The 19,074-nt window shown below is 36.3% G+C and overlaps 1 long non-coding RNA gene across 1 annotated transcript in view; it reads right to left on the bottom strand.

Moving 5' to 3' along the window:
- The window catches only part of LOC103792483 (uncharacterized), a 576,568-nt gene that overhangs the window by 335,268 nt on the left and 222,226 nt on the right, over nucleotides 1-19,074 (bottom strand). The gene's annotated exons all lie outside the window — the stretch shown is intronic.

Raw genomic sequence — 19,074 nt, 5'->3', positions numbered from 1 at the left:
TCTGAGTGCTTGCTTGCAAAATAATATATTTTTCCTTTATTTATAAAGCTTAGTTTGGCTGGATATGAGATTCTGGGTTTAAAGTTCTTTTCTTTGAGTATATTGAATATTCACCCCCACTCTCTTCTAGTTTGTAGGGTTTCTGCTGAGAGATCTGCGTTGAGCCTGATAGGCTTCCCTTTGTGGGTAACCTGATCTTCTCTCTGGCTGCCCTTAGTATTTTCTCCTTCATTTCAACTCTGGTGAATCTAACGATTGCGTGTCTTGAGGTTGCTCTTCTTGAGGAATATCTTTGTGGTGTTCTCTGCATTGCCTGGAGTTGAGTATTGTCCCGCCTTACTAGGTTAGGAAAGTTTTCCTGAATAATATCCTGAAGAATATTTTCCAGCTTGGATTCATTCTCTCCATGACATTCAGGTACACCTATCAAACATAAATTAGGTCTTTTCATATAGTCCCATATTTCTTGGAGACTTTGCTCATTCCTTTTTACTCTTTCTTCTCTAATCTTGTCTTCTCATTTCATTTCATTAAGTTGGTCTTTGACCTCTGATATCCTTTCTTCTGCTTGATCAATTCAACTATTAAAACCTGGGCATACTTTGTGGAGTTCTCATATTGTATTCTTCAGTTCCATTAATTCACTTATATTCCTCTCTAGATTGTCTATTCTCATTAGAATTTCATCAAACCCTTTTTCAATGTTTTTAGTTTCTTTACATTGGGCTAGAACATGTCCCTTTAACTCACAGAAGTTTCTTATCCTCCACCTTCTGAAGCCTAATTCTGTTAACCTAACGTACTCATTCTCCATCAGGCCTTGTTTCCTTGTTGATGAGGGACTGTGATCCCCTGTAGAGGGAGAGGCATTCTGATTTTGGGTATTCTCAGCCTTTTTATGCTGGTTTCTTCCCATCACTGTAAATTTATCCACCTGTCATCTTTGTAATTACCGACATTCAAGTAGGTCTCTGAGGGGACATCCAACTTGTTGATTCCCAGCACTGGAATCTGAGCAACCCACTGCACTGGCTAAGACAGCGGCATTAAGATTCATGGTGCTTTTCTGCCTGGGAATCTCCAGTCTGGCTTCCTTCTTGAGTCCCTTTTTCAGTCAGCTGAATAGGTGACTCTGCCTTCCCGGAACTCCAAACATTGACCAAAAGGGGACCCAGTCCTGTTTCCTGTGCACCAAGAACTGCCGCACCGGGATGCTGGCAAAACCACCACACCAGCCAGAAGAGTCGCGCTGGAGATCCATGGGGCTCCTCTGCTGGGAATCTCCTGTTCCATGAGCAACAAAAATTCATCTGAAAATGTGGCGTCCTCTCATTCTTTGCGCTTTCACTGGGAGCTACAATCCTGAACTGCTAGTAATCAGCCATCTTGGATCTCTCCCCTTTGCCCACTTTTTAATGGATTGTTTGGTATTTTTCTCATACATTTGTTTAAGCTTCTTGTAGACTCTGGATGTTAGACCTTTGCAAGATGGATAGATTGTGAAGATTTTCTATCATTCTGTAGGTTGTCAGTTTACTCTGATAGTTTCTTTTGCTATGCAGAAGCTCTTCAGTTTAGTTGGGTCCCATTTGTCAATTTTTGCTTTTCTCTCAATTGCTTTTAAAATTTTCATCATGATATCTTTGTCTATGCCTATGTCCTGAATGGTATTGCCTAGATTTTCTTCTGTTTTTTTTTTTTTTTTTTTAATATAGTTTTGGGTTTTACATTTAAGATTTTAATCCATCTTGAGTTAATTTTTGTGTAGGGTGTAAAGAAGGGGTCCAGTTTCAGTTTTTCTGTATGTGGCTAATCAGTTCTCCCAGCAGCATTTATTAAACAAGAAATCCTTCCCCTATTGCTTGTATTTGTCAGGTTTCTCAAAGACCAGATGGTTTTACTTTGTTGTCTTACTTCTGAATTCTCTGATCTGTTCGATTTTGTGCCAGTACCATGCTGTTTTGGTTACTGTAGCTTTGTAGGATAGTTTGAAGTTGAGTAGCATGATGCCACCTCCAGGTTTGTTCTTTTTGCTTAGGATTGTCTTGACTATAGGCTCTTTTTTTTGGCTCCATATGAATTTTGAAATTGTTTTTCTAATTCTGTGAAGAATATCAATGTTAGTTTAATGGAAATATCACCGAATCTATAAATTACTTTGGGTAGTATGACCATTTTCACAATACTGATTCTTTCTATTGATGGGCATGGAATGTTTTTCCATATGTTCATGTCCTCTCTGATTTCCTTAAGCAGTGGTTTGCAGTTCCCATTGAAGAGGTCATTCACTTCCCTTGTTATCTGTATTCTTAGATATTTTATTCTCTTTGTAGCAATTATGAATGTAGCAAATAACTTCATTCATGATTTCACTCTCTGCTTGCATGCTGTTGGTGAACAGGAATACTAGAGATTCTTTGCACATTGATTTTGTATCCTGAGACTTTGCTGAAGTTATCAGCTTAAGAAGTTTTGGGTCTCAGATGATGGGGTTTTCCAGATATATAATCATGTAATCTGCAAACAAAGATAATTTGACTTTCTCTTCCTATTTGAATATCCTTTATTTCTTTCTCTTGCCTAATTGCCCTGGCCAGAACGTCCAGTACTATGTTGAATAGCAGTGGTGAGAGAGGGCATTCTTGTCTTTTATTCAAGGGGAATACTTCAAGCATTTGCTCATTCAATATGATACTGGCTGTGGGTTTGTCATAGATGGTATGTTCATAAAGGTATATTCCTTCAGTACCATTTATTGATAATTTTTAACTTAAAGGATGTTGAATTTCACTGGAAGTCTTTTCTGTGCCTATTGACATAATCATATGGTTATGATTATGTCATAATAATTAATGTGATGAATCTTATTTATTGACTTTGTGTATGTTGAACAAACCTCACATCCTGGGGATGAAGCCAACTTGACTGTAGTGGATGAGCTTTTTGATGTGCTGCTGGATTGAGGATTTGTGCATCGATGTTCATCAGGGATACTGGCCTGAAGTTTTTTTGTTGTTGTACATCTGTCATGTTTTGGTGTCAGGATGATTCTGGCCTCATAAAATGAGTTAGGGAGGAGTTCCTATTTTCAATTGTTTGGAATTGTTTCAGTAGAAATGGTATCAGCTCCTCTTTGTACCTCTGGCAGGATTCAGCTGTAAATCTGTCTGGTCCTTGGCTTTTTTGATTAGTCAGTTATTTATTAATGCCTCAATTGCAGAAATTGTTATTGGTCTATTCAGGAATTCAATTTCTTCATGGTTCAGTCTTGACAATGTGTATGTGTCCAGGAATTTGTTCACATCATCTACATTTTCTAGTTTATATGCACAGAGGTGTATATGGCATTCCCTAATGGTTGTTTGTATGTCTGTGGGTCAGTAGTGATATCTCTCTTATTATTTTTGAGTGTTTTCTATTTGATTCTTCTCTTTTTCCTTCTTTATTAGTCTAACTAATAGTCTGTTTTACCATTTTTTTTTTCTCAAAACCAGCTTGTGGATTTGCTGATTTTTAAAATGGTTTTCTTGTGCCTCTATCTCTTTCAGTCTGCTCTGATCTTGGCAATTTCTTGTCTTCTGCTAGCTTTGGGGTTTGTTTGCTCTTTTTTTATTGCATTTTAGGTTTTTGGGTATATGTGAAGAACATGTAAGATTGTTGTATAGGTACACACGTGGCAGTGTGATTTGCTGCCTTCCTCCCCATCACCTATATCTGGCATTTCTCCCCATGCTCTCTCTCCCCCACTCCCCACCCCCTGCTGTCCCTCCCCTATTTCCCCCAACAGACCCCAGTGTGTAGTGCTCCCCTTCCTGTTGTCCATGTGTTCTCATTGTTTAACACCCACCTATGAGTGAGAACATGCAGTGTTTGATTTTCTGTTCTTCTGTCAGTTTGCTGAGAATGATGGTTTCCAGGATCATCCATGTCCCTACAAAGGACACCAACTCATCGTTTTTGATGGCTGCATAATATTCCATGGTGTATACGTGCCACATTTTCCCTGTCCAGTCTATCATCAATGAGCATTTGGGTTGGTTCCAGGTCTTTGCTATTGTAAACTATGCTGCAATGAACATTCGTGTGCATGTGTCCTTATAGTAGAATGATTTATAGTCCTTTGGATATATATCCAGTAATGGGATTGCTGGGTCAAATGGAATTTCTATTTCTAGGTCCTTGAGGAATTGCCACACTGTCTTCCACAATGGTTGAAGTAATTTACACTCCCACCAACAGTGTAAAAGTGTTCCTGTTTCTCCACATCCTCTCCAGCATTTGTTGTCTCCAGATTTTTTAATGATTGCCATTCTAACTGGTGTGAGATGGTATCTCAATGTAGTTTTGATTTGCATTTCTCTAATGACAGTGATGATGACATTTTTTTCATTTGTTTGTTGGCCTCATGTATGTCTTCTTTTGTAAAGTGTCTGTTCATATCCTTTGACAACTTTTGAATGGGCTTGTTTGTTTTTTTCTTGTAAATCTATTTTAAGTTCTTTGTAAATTTTGGATATCAGCCCTTTGTCAGATGGGTAAACTGCAAAAAGTTTTTCCCATTCTGTTGGCTTCCAATTCACTCTAATGACTGTTTCTTTCACTGTGCAGAAGCTGTGGAGTTTGATTAGGTCCCATTGGTCTATTTTGGCTTTTGTTGCCAGTGTTTTTGGTGTTTTGGTCATGAAGCCCTTGCCTACGCCTATGTCCTGAATGGTTTTGCCTAGATTTTGTGAGAACTTATTTCTACTAAAAAAAGTGAGGTTGGCCTAGTGGCATACACTGGTAGTTCCAGCTACTTGGAGTGGGGCTGAGGTTAAAAGATAACATGAGCCAAGGTGGCAGTGACCTGATTCTTCTTAGAACTTTTACAATAAATATCTTTGTAAACTATTTCATATGTATGTTATTAATTCATTTTTCATCTAAGCAAATGAATCCCAAACAAAGATTTTACAGTTAGCAGTTTTTCATAATTTACTGTTCAAATTTTTCAGAAAGTACAAACTATAAATCATCTTTATTCTAATAACTTTCAATTTAAAAATTCTGATATAATACAGCTGTCAGTATATGCCAGAATATACACAAAATACATAGGTAAGTGGGTGCCTTCATATTGTTTTTCTTCCTAGAAAAATAATTTAATTAATTTTGAAAGCTGAAAATATTAGATAACATTTCTGAATAGTTGCATGGGAATTTTCTTCACTTTGTTTTGCATGCATACACTCTAAATCAGATCATTCTATAGTAGTTTACAAAAATCTGCATACACAATTGGTATATCATTGCTTGTAAACCTCGTATGTCCCTAATTATAATGACTGTTCTGCCTATTACCAACCATATTTGTAAAGTCCCTATAATGAATCCAATACTATCTCTAACCATAAAATTTATTAGGTATAGTCCTGATTATCCAACTGAAAGAACAAACAGTTTGGGGAAAGGAAATAACTAATGAACATAGACATACCCATTAATTACAGAATGAATCTACTCTTTCAAGGCTTTGTCCAAGCAATGTTACAGGACAACTCTTTCAAGGGAATTGCCCCATTCAGAAATGTAATGTTTTGCCTCCACCAATGCTTCCACATTTAGAAGTCTATTCCACCTCCTCTTAAATTAGTTTGCATAAACTGATAAATATATTAAAATAGTAGATGAACTAGAGCATTTAAGGACAAGCAACACTGTATTTCACTGGGTTTGTTTTCCAAGGTAAAATTTGTTTAATGTAAATTTTGTCTTTGTTTAATAAATTTAATACATTGAGTTACTTTTATGCAATACTTAGAAATATTCCATCATTTTTTTCCATTGCTTTTCTTATCCTCATCTATGATCTAAATATTTCGTGCAGTTAGCCGACCATGTGCTCCCAGAAACTCTCGTAAAACCTTATTATATGCTATATTGTACCGGTCCAAAACGGGGTATTTACCCTAAGGTTCTTAACATAATATTGGCATGACTATGTGAATATCAAAGGATGAATTTATATGATATTCCAAAAGTTCCTATATATAGGCACACACACTAAAATGAATTTTCAGGTAACAATGAACCACATACAATTGTAATGTTTTTTTCTTGAATGTTGTGGGTTCTTGGCCTCCAACCTCTTAAAGAATAAGCAGTAGGGCCACTTCAACTGCACTGTATGCTTGCAAAGTAAAATTTTAAACCCAAAATAGTGTTGCAGAGAGGTGATTTTATTTAGGTAGAGAAAAGAGAAGGAAAGGAGAAGAAAAGGCTTCCACAAAGAGTGTGGACTGGAATTCCAGAGGGGAAATCCTGGAGGGAGCTCCCACCACGTGGGAGGGGATTCCAGAAAGTTGGAAATGTGGCATAGTTGAGGGAGCATGCACTTTATCCTGGAAGAAACTCCCACCTTCTCCAAGACCCTGGGCCAATGAAAGGAGTTCCTTAGAACTTCCCTGGAGTGATTGGCTTTTAGTTTCTTCCTGTGCCCGTGAAATTCAAACATAAACTGTTGACTCTTCGAGATGGAGAAAGATTGGAGGGGGTATGGCGCTGAGAAATTCTTGCCCTTAAAGCTATGCCCCCTCATGGACCCGGAAAGAGAACACATTCCCTCACAATGATGGTCCCATATATTATAATGGAGGTGAAAATTTTCCATCATCTAGTGACATTATAGCTCTCATAAAGTCCTAGCACAATGCATTACCTTTTCTATATTTAGATATGTTTACATACATGAATACCTTGTGTTACAGTTGCCTACAGTACTTAGTACAGTAACATGCTATACAGATTTATAGCCTCAGAGCCTACACACCATATAGCCTAGGAGTGTAGTAGGCTACACCATCTAGGTTTGTGTAAGTACACCCTATGACGGTTACACAATGATGAAATTGCCAGATGCATTTCACAGACTCTATCCCCACTGTTGAGTGACCCATGACTATTTTAGTGAGATACTGTTGTAGAAAACCAGCAAAGTGTAAGAAAAATCGATTCACAGAAAATTTAAAATCTTACTGCAAAAGATTCAATATAATATATAAATAAGTGCAAATTAGAACAACAGTATACTTTTTTTAACCAACCGGATTAGGAAATACTCAAAAAGTTTTATATCTAATATTGATGAACGTGTAGAAATGATTATTCTCATAAACTGTTGGTGAACATATAAACTAATACCACATTGTTTCGGTAATATGACAGTATTCTTCACATTTTTTAGATGTTTGCAATCTTTAACTCAACAATTCTACTTTTAGAATTTAATTCTTAATATAAATTCACACAGTATAATTTGTAACCAACAAAGACAAAAAAAACCAGAAGCAATATAAACTGTAGAATATCCATTTAATCAAATACTACAAAGCAATTAGAAAGATCTCTCTATAAATTAAATACATATGTATATATAAATATGTGTGTCTGTGTGTGTATATATATGTAATAATAAAATATTTATGACATATTATTTTGGAAGGGTAAATGCTATACATGTGGCAGGAACTGCACCAAAATTCTTTGGATTTAGAGCATTGGGCTAGACCTTCTCTAGGAGTGGATGTGGACCAAATCAGGCTAAAAAGACATAACGGGGAAAACATAGAGGGATCCTAGAAAAGTTTGCACTACTCAGTAAAAGGAGAGACCAGTCTGAGTAGATCTCTACTTGTTCCATCCTGTACCCTTCTTCTGGCTTTGTTACAGTGAGGGATTAATAGCTAAGCTATAGCTCCCTCCTTGGGACCATGAAGCCATAAGGCTGAAGACTAAAGAACTACAATGTAGAAGTTGTCAGAACAAAAAGAATGAGAAATCTGGATCTTTGATGTCATTGATCAGCTGCTGTCTGTCCTGTAATACCTACTCCATAGTTCTTATTCCGTAAACAACAAACGTCATTGTGATTCATGTTCTTTGTTATTTAGATCCCAAATCATTGTTGCTTGATAACACATGGATAGTGTGATTGCATTTGTGTAAGTGTATGTGTGTTTGTGATTCTGTTTGTTAATTTATGACTTTAATGAAGGTTTTCGAGTTCATTCTTTAAAAGAGGCTACTTGGAATATATGCTGAGTATAAACTTAAAAAACAGACGTGATTACTATCCTCATGTGTAGTCTAGTAAGGAAAAATGACAATCAGCAAACAAATCACAAATTACAGGGGCCCTCTGGAGTAAAGGACCATATATTATTCTTTAGGTTGTGCTTGTCCATGCACCGTGTTTTGAACTATATGTTAGCAAATGTCCCTTATGCGACGGTCTTATATTTCCTTGTATGGTTTGGTTTGGCTTAGCTTTTGTTCTGCCATTTACTCTAAGATGATCATGCTTTGGGTAGCTACTGGTCCTGGGTCAGTAAGAGTCACATGGAGAGGACCTGAATGCCTCTGGTGCCTGGACCAAAAAAGCCTAAAGCCTAGCTTTGTCCAGTTGAAGCCAACACACAAATATATGAGTAAGAAATAAATCGTTGTTATTATAAGCCACTGAGTTTTGGGGTGGTTTGTTACAGACCATCCATCATTGTGGCAATAGCTAACTGATCTATGAGCAATAGTTTCATGTGTTCTTATACAACTGTTTCTTATATTCAATAAATTCAAGTCTTCTGAAAACCTCATCCTTTGTATTTAACTTTTCTTTCCTTGGGCTTATATTGCTTTTGTGTTATTTCTATGCAGATAACTTCCAATTCTGTATCTCAACCCCTAACTATCTTACTTACTAAAACGTAAGCAGTACCTGACAACAGAATTGGTACTTATAGTGGGGTTTTATATAACTCACTATCAGAAAGAAGGGACATGACTATGGAGTTATGTTGGGAGGCAGTGAGTGAGAATGAGTACCTGCCTTTCTTAAGAAGCAAAGTCAGCAGTACATAATAGTAACCAAAGAGTCAGTGAAATGAACTGTGCCTTCAAAAGGTGAAGCTGTGGGATACTTACAGAGCACAGCACCAGAGCAACTCCCACAGCATAAAGAATTCAAGGGAAGTACAATTAGATGCATATCTTAGAGCATTAAATGATGTCTATTACAGAAAGTATAAATTTAATTCCCACTTTTGGAGCAGGAAGCTAATTACCATATGATTCTGCTACAGGGTATATTTCCTCCAGCAACCAGTACTTTGAGTTTTTGCGTGTTTGTGCGCACACGTGTGCACGCACACAGGCATGCGCTGAATTAAAACATCTGCTAATTTCTAGTTCATTTTTCACTTTTGTGATGAAAGTTTATCTCTCAACTATCAAAAATGAGATGAATATATTTAGATTAGAAGCAGAGGATTCTGAACACCCAGTGCAGTAAAAAATACTTTCTCTGTATATCGTCCTAAACATCTATCCCACTCAGGTGTATCTAGTCATGAGATATCCCTTAGGCCTTAGAGAAATTGGAAAACTTAGAAGGGTAAAATAATAAAATACAACCTATGCTTTCATAAAAGATTATCTATAAGCAAATAAAATGATTATATAAAGGCTGCAGTAGAAAACTATACATACTACTACTGTATACAGCAGTGTTTTCCAAATCTTCCTTATTAGAATCATATGGAACTTTTATTAACACACAGACTTTTCATCCCAGTGCACACTAACTGAATCAGATTCTCTAAAAGAGGGTAATTAATATGTTTAAGACACACCTCAAGTGAATCAAATAATCTGGTCAGACTGAAAAATGCTGGTAAATTGATCTTATTCTATAGCAGTGGTTCTCAACATGTGATTACCGGGCCAGTAGCATAGCATTTTCTGGAAATTTACTAGAGATGCAAAGTTTCAGGCTCTATGCCAGACCTAGTGCCACAGAAATTCTTGGGGTAGGGCCCAGCAATTTGTGTCAGTACAGGTTCTCCAGCTGATTCCAATTAAAGTTGACATTCATGAACCGTTGTTCTACAACTTTCAAAAGGGTGACAAATACACAAAAATTTAAAGTAAAAAAATCAATGCCCAGATATTTTAAACTCTAAGACATATGAACAGATTTTTATTTTTAAAAAATGTTTTTTTTTTTTTCTCGGAAACCAAGTTTCACTATGTTGGCCAAGCTAGTCTCGAACTCCCGGCCTCAAGTGATCCTCATGTTTCTGCTTCCCAAAATGCTGAGATTATAGGCATTAGCCACCGTGCCCAGCTAATAAACATATTTTCTTAAAATGGACTTTGACATTGCCTCTATAAATAGTATAAAAACCTACAACCTTTGGATTTTTTCCTACTTGAAAGAGGATGCTATTCTATTTGCAATTTTAAAAGTTCCATGAGCCCAGCATAGATTAAGCACCTTTAATGTATCTTTGTAATCATTAAACCACATTTTCAGGTAAGCACTTCAAGAAGAAGCTGACATTTTAGTGAGATCTTGGAAGTTTAAAGTAGTGTTTTCACAGGTAAATTGTGGAAAAACTTAAATTTAATTTAGGGTACAGAAATAAGAAGAAAAGCATGAACAAAGAAAAGTAAGTTGTATTAGGACAAGAGTGAATGCAGTAAGGCCGTGAGTTTTAAACGTGATCTGAATCACAGACATGTTAGTGTTTTATTATTATTAATATACTCTAAGTACTGGAATACATGTGCAGAATGTGTAGGCTTGTTCCATAGGTATACATGTGCCATGGTGGTTTGCTGCATCCATCAACTCATCATCTAGGTTTTAGGCCCCACATGCATTAGGTATTTGTAGGGACACGTAGTGATTTTTAATCACTGGCTCCAGTCCCAGAGTCTCTGATTTGGTGCATCTTGGGTGACAACCAAGAATGTGACATTCTAGTATGTTCCCAGATTGTGCTGAAGCTGCTAGTCTGGGGGTGACACTTTGTAAATTGCTGGTGTAGTAGTATAATGGAAAATGATAGTAAACAAATATTTAGAAATATTTGTATATGAGGCATTATTGCAGAAGACATGAATTCTTATCAAAAAGTAGTGACTTCTTTTATGTATATATGTATTTATTCATTTATTTAAGGTTTGATTTAAATGAGGACCTTTGACATGGCCAGAGGCATTCAGAACAATTCTGTTATGATATGCTAGGTTGGGTCAAAGAAAGAAAGACTGAGGCATGTTCTAAATTACTCAACCCCAATTTTCCCATCCTACTGCTTACTACTCCCATTCTTCAGTTCTTTATCCTTATCAAATGACATATCAAGTTATTTCTATTTTGAACACAAACAAATTAGACTACAGTGTGAGTGACTGATAATTATTTAACATGTTTTAATTATTTACATTTTGAAGTTGGTGCATATTAACCTTTATTAAATTTCAATTCTGAGACTCTCGCTACCATAAAAGTGAAAAGAAAAATGTCAACCAGTGTACATGTGACAGAAAAGGAAATACACCTTTTTGGGTAAGGGCTTCCTTGCAGGTTGCACCCAAGGTCAGTTCTCCCCAGCTATTTTTGTTTGTAGGATACTACCAGCTTCCCTTTCTTAACCCACAGGCTTAAAACAATGTCAAGTTTCTTTGTGGTACATTTGTCCCTGACTGCAGTTGTATTCTGATTCATTGCTAACCAATTGGCTGTGCCCACTATGTGTAGTGACCTATTCTAGTTGAAATTAGTGCTTTCAGAATCTATTTATTTGGAGTACTTATGTTTCTGTAGATGATAAAGCTTAAGGATATGGCATACCAATTTTTAGCTTGCATGTGAAAACGTTCCCATAACTACAGAGTTTTGGTCTTTCATTCTTATTTTAAATGCCCAGTGCAAATTCTGCTTTCATCGTGAGTTTCATGAAATCCCTTTTGAAGTTGGTGGAGACCATAAATAAATAAAACATAGGAGTATCATCATAACGCTTATGTCTTTTATTTGCTCTGGTCCTAGTTATCACTTCAATTCCATATTAAAGACACACGTTAAAAAAGAAAGAATTTGCTTATGTAAGAAAATGTTATTTTCTCAGCAAACGATTCAGTAAAGAGAAGTGTCCCAGGAGAATAACCTAGCAGAGGTATTATTTGGCTCACTAATGAACAGCTACCCCCGTCTGCAACCACATTCCTTTCACTGTTGTCATTTCGAGGAAACCAGAGAACACTTTACTAGACAAAAGGGGGCCATAAACAGAGGAACACTGGATGCTTATCTGGGAAAAAAATATCACAGCAGACTCTAACAACCACCAGTGATAGGGGCTAATACTTTGACAAGGAAATACGTGAAGTTACCAAGAATAGTGACAGGTAGATGAACATTGTTTGAAAAATAGAGATTAGTAGAATAAGATAGAAATTTTAGGCAAAATGATTAACCATAAATTAAAATAATACATATGCATTTCAAAAATAAACTTAGGAATGAAGTGGGCAATTTATCTATATCACCCAAGTGTGTTGAGACTTGGGCGATATAGCTAAATTGTAATAGCACCCTTCTTGCCTTATGGTAATAAATAGCAAAGTCACAAAAATTATTATTTTATTTTCTCAACAATCAGTTGCAAATTGTTGAAAAATATAAGTATCTGCATACATAAAACACATTCAATGTAGTATTTCACATTATAAAGAACAACAATGAAATCAGCAGAATCCATTTTCTGAATGGTCACATATTTTGAAATGAATCAGAAATGGTGCTGATGATTTTTTTATTTTGCTGTCTTAGAAAAATAATATATGAGTTTTCAGCAAACTATCAGGCTGATTATGGTAGTGATGAATTAGACTTGATTGAGATTTGAGTGTTTCAAATGGTATTTTACAGATACCATTCTTCCTGAAATAAAATGTCATTGGTGATACTTCTCGTGTCCTCTTATCTTTCAGTACAAAGAAAATACAGAAAAGCAAAGCACAAATAATAGTTGAGGCAAGGTCAGTGTTTAAATCGGAATATAAATTTCTAGATACTTCATATCCAATATCATTTTTTTCTGTTGACATCAAGGGAAAAGGTTAAAAATCCCTATTTTCAGATTATTGGGATTTGTTACCCTTTTGTTTATGCTGAAAACTCTAATAATGGTGACAGTGTCCCAGCAGACTGATGAAAAAACTTTTTAAAAATATGCTATTGAAATTGCCACTAAATATTTAAATATAACAATGTGTGTTTCTATCCTTCCCTTTATATGGTGAGCATATTAATAATATAAGTGGTGTCTTAAATGTTTTTTAACATTTATATCTGTCATGATATTACTCAGTGAATATTTGATGAGATTCAAAACATATTACAAAGGATAAAAAATAATATATATGCATAATTTCAGAGATTAGAATGGAAAAGACTTAGAGATCATCTGGGGTGGTGCAGCATAAAACATGGGATTTATAGCAGACTAAATTTATAATAACGGCTCCATCACTTATTGGCCACATGAGTTTGGACTGTGTCTCAGTTTCCTTATTTATAAAACAAAATTTTTCAAATCTACTGTCTTAGAACATGTTCCCCCAAAGATAAAGTCTGAGGAAGGAAGTTGGATGCTGGTAGGTTATTTAGGACATGATCCCAGAATGCAAGAGTAGAAAAGCAGGGAAAATGAAACTGAGAAGGAGACAAAGCCAATAGCATAATAATTAAATATTGGGTTTGCTACTTAGATGACAGACCCTTATGTCTTTCTTTCTTTTTTTTTTTTTTTGGACAGAGTTTCCCTCTTACTTCCCAAGCTGGAGCCCTATCTTGCCTCACAGCAACCTCTGCCTCCCAGGTTCAACTGACTCTCCGCCTTCAGCCTCCCAAGTAACTGAGATTACAGAAACCCGCCACCACACCCGGCTAATTTTTTAATTTTTAATAGAGATGGGGTCTTGCCATGCTGACCAGGCTGGTCTCGAACTCCTGACCTCAGGTGATCTGCCTGCCCCAGCCTCCCAAAGTGCTGGAATTACAGATCTGAGCCACCACACCTAGCCCTTTTTATTCCATTTTAGATCAACCTTAGAATAAGTGCTAAACATTTTATTCATAATGATCTGAAATTTCTACATACATCCTTTTGAAGAAGATACAATAAGAAGGGTAGTATTCCCATAAGTTTGATCTTATAATAGCATGATTAACTAATCATATTGCTTTAATTATGAAGAAAACGTGTGTTTAGATAATCTTTTGAAAAATCTTTTGCCATCTTTTGAACTTATTGTACCACTGTCCCTGACAACCCACCTCCACTTTAGTGGTGGAAAGACATCATCTCTTAGCAAAGAAAAACACTGTTACTTATTTTGTTCTTTCTTTTATAGTGTGTCTTATAGCTTTGATTCTCAGCTTTTAGTTTACTTTTTGAAGTCCACTGCTTTTGCCTTTACTTATTAACTGCTTCCATTATGCTATTTCTCTATGTCTAACTTTTAAAAACCTTGTTGCAAAAGCTCTCCTGTATCCTACCGGCTGGTCCACAGGATTCCTATATACTTCTCATCTTCTTTCCCCCTACCCTACTACCAATCTGCTTACCAAAAGTTCATAGAAAACTCCTTCCAACCCCTTTCTTAGAATTCCATTTTTATACTTTCTCGGAGCCAAACTATATAGCGGGCAGTTACCTCTTAGTTTCCAAACAATTTATTCATATTCATTTTGTCTCACTCTCTAAATTGACTTGAATGTAAATTTAGTGATTGTATACAAAAGGGAATAAACTAAATGATCAGGGAAATAGAGAGCTTTCGTACTGTGGAGCTTACATATTATCAAACCAACTCCTCTTCTTCCTGGACAGGGAAAAACTACATTTCCCAGCTTCCCTTTCAATTAGGTGTGGCCATGTGACTGAGTTCTAACCAGTGGAAGCCAGAAGACATGACATATTTAAGACCTTCCTGGGCATGTTCCATAAAAAGCTCCCTTATGATCCTCAGGGTTCGTTTCGCGTTTGTCAGTGAAATGCCAATACCTGGGAAGCCACTTCTTGATAGAAGAACCTGCAGCAACCTGTGTCATTGAGTTTCAATTGTGTGGAGCAGCAGACCCTTCCATCCACTCCAAACTCAACCAAGTCTAGTATCTTACATAAATAAGCGATAAACTTGTATGGTTTTAAGTCAATCAAATATTGGAGTTAGTTTATTATAGCAGTTATTCTACCTTAGCTAATATAGAAATCTTTCCTTATAACTGAAGACATTTTACAAACATATTAACTTACTCACTTGACTATTACAATATTGTATGATGTATTTTTATAGCCATTTTCAAATAAAGAATTTGAATTAAGTAATGTTATCAAGGGTTGGGGGTCAAGTTCAAGATATATTTATGAAATTTTAAAGATTAGAAATACACTGGTGTTGCCAAGAGGGCAAGAGGCTGAGTGAAAGCAGTAAGCTAAGACACAGGTAAAATATAAAGCCTGATCCTGGGCCAAAGATGCAGTATTTTCTTCTGTGTTTTGGAACTGCAAGAGTTTTCAACAATGTGGGAATGTGTAGCTGAAGGGAACAAAGCATCCCTAGAGATGCAGCTCATTCCTGATTAAATTAGGTTAGAAGACTAGGCCTTCTGGTAGTTGCTTACACCAAATAGAAACTATGCTAACACATATTACATTCCTGGCCACTAGATAATACTCAGCCCTCCATAATTATATCCTTCCTAGGTACTGCAGAGGAATCCCTGTAAAATTTTCTATGTGATGAGTGAGTTTCAAAAGTTTTAAAGGAAAAAATATGGGGCCGTATTATTGTGAGAGTAATGAAATCTGTAAGACCCTATATAGCTAGTGAGCAGAGAGTTGAATGTCCTATTGCATAACCCAAGCATCCTTTTCCATTTATAGTTTTGCATCCCCTATTTGCAGTTGTCTCCTCCACTTCCAGTTATGTATAAACAATGCCAGATCCTGTGGGAGCATGCAACAATGCCAGGCCCTGACTGGGGCCTCCTGCAATAGTGTCAGACCTAGTTGTCTACATAGTTGTCAATACTACAATGTCTTGATTGCTTTAATTTTATACTTATCTTTATGTTTAGTAAAATATGACTACCTTCTTTGTTCTACTTCAAGAATTTTTATTTTTTCTTGACCTTATATACTTCCATATACATTTTAGAATAAGCCTGTAAATGATTGGCATTGCATTTAATCAACAGAAACATTTGAGGAACATTTACTTATGCTCAATAGGTAGTTTCTCAGTCCATGAATGTATCTAATTTTTCTCAGTAGCATATTATAGTCTCCCATGCAGATTTTTAAATAACAGCTTTCTGACATATAATTCATGCACCACAGAGTTCTACCCTTTAAAACACAGAATTCTGTGTTTTGCTTTTAGCATATTCATATATTCATCTATGAACACTATCTAAATTCAGAATGCTTCATCTCTTAGAAAAAAGCTTCATGTTTATTATCAGTCACTCCAAATTTTCCTTTCTGCTAGCTCCTGGCAACCATTAGTATACTTTCTGTTACTGTGGATTTACATAATCTGGACATTTTCACATAACTTGAATTATACAACATGTGGTCTTTTGTGATCTGACTCACTTAGCATGGTATTTTCCACAATCATCTCTATTGTTGATGTGAGGGATCTGTGGGGATCATTCCTGCGTGAGGCCCCTGGGAAATGGGCCTCGCCATATGGTGAGCTTGAGCCCGGACACAGATCCCTGGTTGGGGGAGTCGAGCTGAGGGAAAGTAGGAACCAAGAGAGGAACTATATGTTAGCCAAAATAATTAACAGATATTACCTTATGGATACGAGGACTTGGGAGGCATTGTGTCTACTTTTGGCTCCTTATGGTTTATTGCTTGATTGTGTTCATTTTGTACCTGTGTTACCTTCATTGTAAAATATTAACTTAAATATTTACACTTGGTAACTTACCGTAACTTACAGGGCGTAACTGTAACTTATTTACCATAGCTTACAGGGCGTGACTGTAATCTACTTACCCTGACCTATTGGGCGTAACCTACTTACTGGAAGTAACCTACTTACTGGGTGTAGCCTACTTACTAAGCTTAACTTACTTACTGGGTGTAACTTGCTTACTGTAACTTAAGTACGTTAATCTGGCGTAAACAACTTTAACTTCAGAAAAGTATATAATGAAACACATTGCAAAAATAAAATTGCTGCATGAGCATAGCACATGTAGCCCTCCAGACCTCACCTTTTCTATCTTCTTTTTTTCTGGCGCGCGCTCTCTTCCAGGTTTGGGACCCTCTCGCTGGACGAGATTCCCGGGCTCGCATTCAGTTCACAACATTGATGTATCAATTTTTCATTCTGTTTTATGGCCCAAAAAATCATATAGATATACCATATTTTGTTTGTCCATTCATCCTTTGGTAAATAGTTGTTTCCACTTTTTAGCTACTATGAGAAATGCTTTCATGAGCATTTGTGTACAACATTTTTGATGGACATATGTTTTTAGCTTTTGGGGGAATATATCTAGGAGTTTAGTTGTCTAAATATGAGTCATGTGACTTTCCATTCCGCACAATTCCTACTATGGTTACTCTCAAAGAGCTGAAAGCCAGTCCTTATTCCAGCTTGTGCACAAGAATGAAACACCAATGGGAAGTCTCCCTCCAAATTTCATACAGCTTGTTTGATATTACAGAGTGCTATAACCAACTACTCATAGGAATTGGCTCTTGATACTATAATAAATAACTTTGAGCAACTTAGTTTACTAGTCAGAACATTATCGTTTCCTATATGCTGCAAGCCATTTCCTCACTGAGCTCAAGAGTTTTATATTAAGAGGCGTGTGGATGCTAAACCTGTTTACTGCAAGTAAAACACTATTGTTTGCTAACATTTTCCAAAAGGCACCTGCATGTTTGATGATTTCCTGGTATACTCAACTTAGTAGAAGTGGCTTTCTGAAGAAAATACAATGGTTTTGGAATCATATGTTCAAGACATAATTTTTGAGCTTTATATAATTACACAGAGAAGACACTGAAGAATTGAGGTCTCACAGAGTGTTCCATTCTGCAAGGAAAAAAAATCACTGCTGCCTATGGATCCATTTCTAATATGGCCTGCATGTATGTGCAGAAGCACTCCTTCCTTGTAATATTTAAATGATTTTTGCTGGACACAAAATTCTTGGTTGACAGTCTATTTGTTAAAGCATTTTACATACATTATACCACTGCCTTCTGGCCTCTTGTTTCTGATGAGAGTTCAGCTATTAATTTTTAGCAAGGGTCCCTGGTAGTGCCGAGTCACATTTTTCTTGCAGATTTTAATATACTCTCTGTCTTTGCCTCTTGACAATTTGCATAGGATGTATCAAGCTGTGCATTGCCTACAGTTTATTCCACTTGGAATTTGTTGATAGACTATTCTCACATAAAAGTTATTTTTCTTTAGCACTTTAAATATGTCTCACCACTATCTCCTGTCTTGTAAGATTCCCACTTAAAAGTCTGCTGCCAGACATATTGGAACCCCACTGCATGTTGTTTCTTTTCTCTTGATACTTTTTGGATTCTTTCTTTATCCTTGACCTTTGGAGTTTGATTATTAAGGCCTTCAGGCAGCTTTTCTTGGGGGGTGGGAGGGTGTTAAATCTGCTTGGTGTTCTATGACTTTCTTATACTTGGATATTGACGTCTTTCAATATTTCAATTGGGAAGGTTTGGGAAGTTCTCTGCTATTATATTTTTGAAAAAAACTTTCTACCTCAATCTCTTTCTCTGCCTCATTTTTAAGCCAGTAACTCTTAGATTTGCCTTTTTGAGGCTATATATAGATCCTGTAAATGTGCTTTATTGTTTTTTCTTTTGGCTCCTCTGTGTATTTTCAAATAGCCTGTCTTCAAGCTCACTAATTCTTTCTTCTGCTTGATCCATTCTATTAAAGGACTCTGAAAAATTCTTCAGTATTCCAATTGCATTTTTCAGATTCAGAATTTTTGCCTGATTCTTGATAGAATTCTTAATTCTTTCTCTGTGTTACCTTGAATTTATCTGAGTTTTTTCAACCCAGCTATTTTGAATTGTCTTTTTGAAAGGTCACATGTCTCTGTTTCTCTATGATTGGTCCCTAGTGCCTTATTTAGTTTATTTGGTGATGTCATGTTTTCCTGGATGGTACTGATGCTAG

Source organism: Callithrix jacchus, chromosome 4, assembly GCF_049354715.1.
Source record: "Callithrix jacchus isolate 240 chromosome 4, calJac240_pri, whole genome shotgun sequence".
Taxonomy (NCBI): Eukaryota; Metazoa; Chordata; class Mammalia; order Primates; family Cebidae; genus Callithrix; species Callithrix jacchus.
This window is presented reverse-complemented; position numbering and strand designations above follow the sequence as displayed.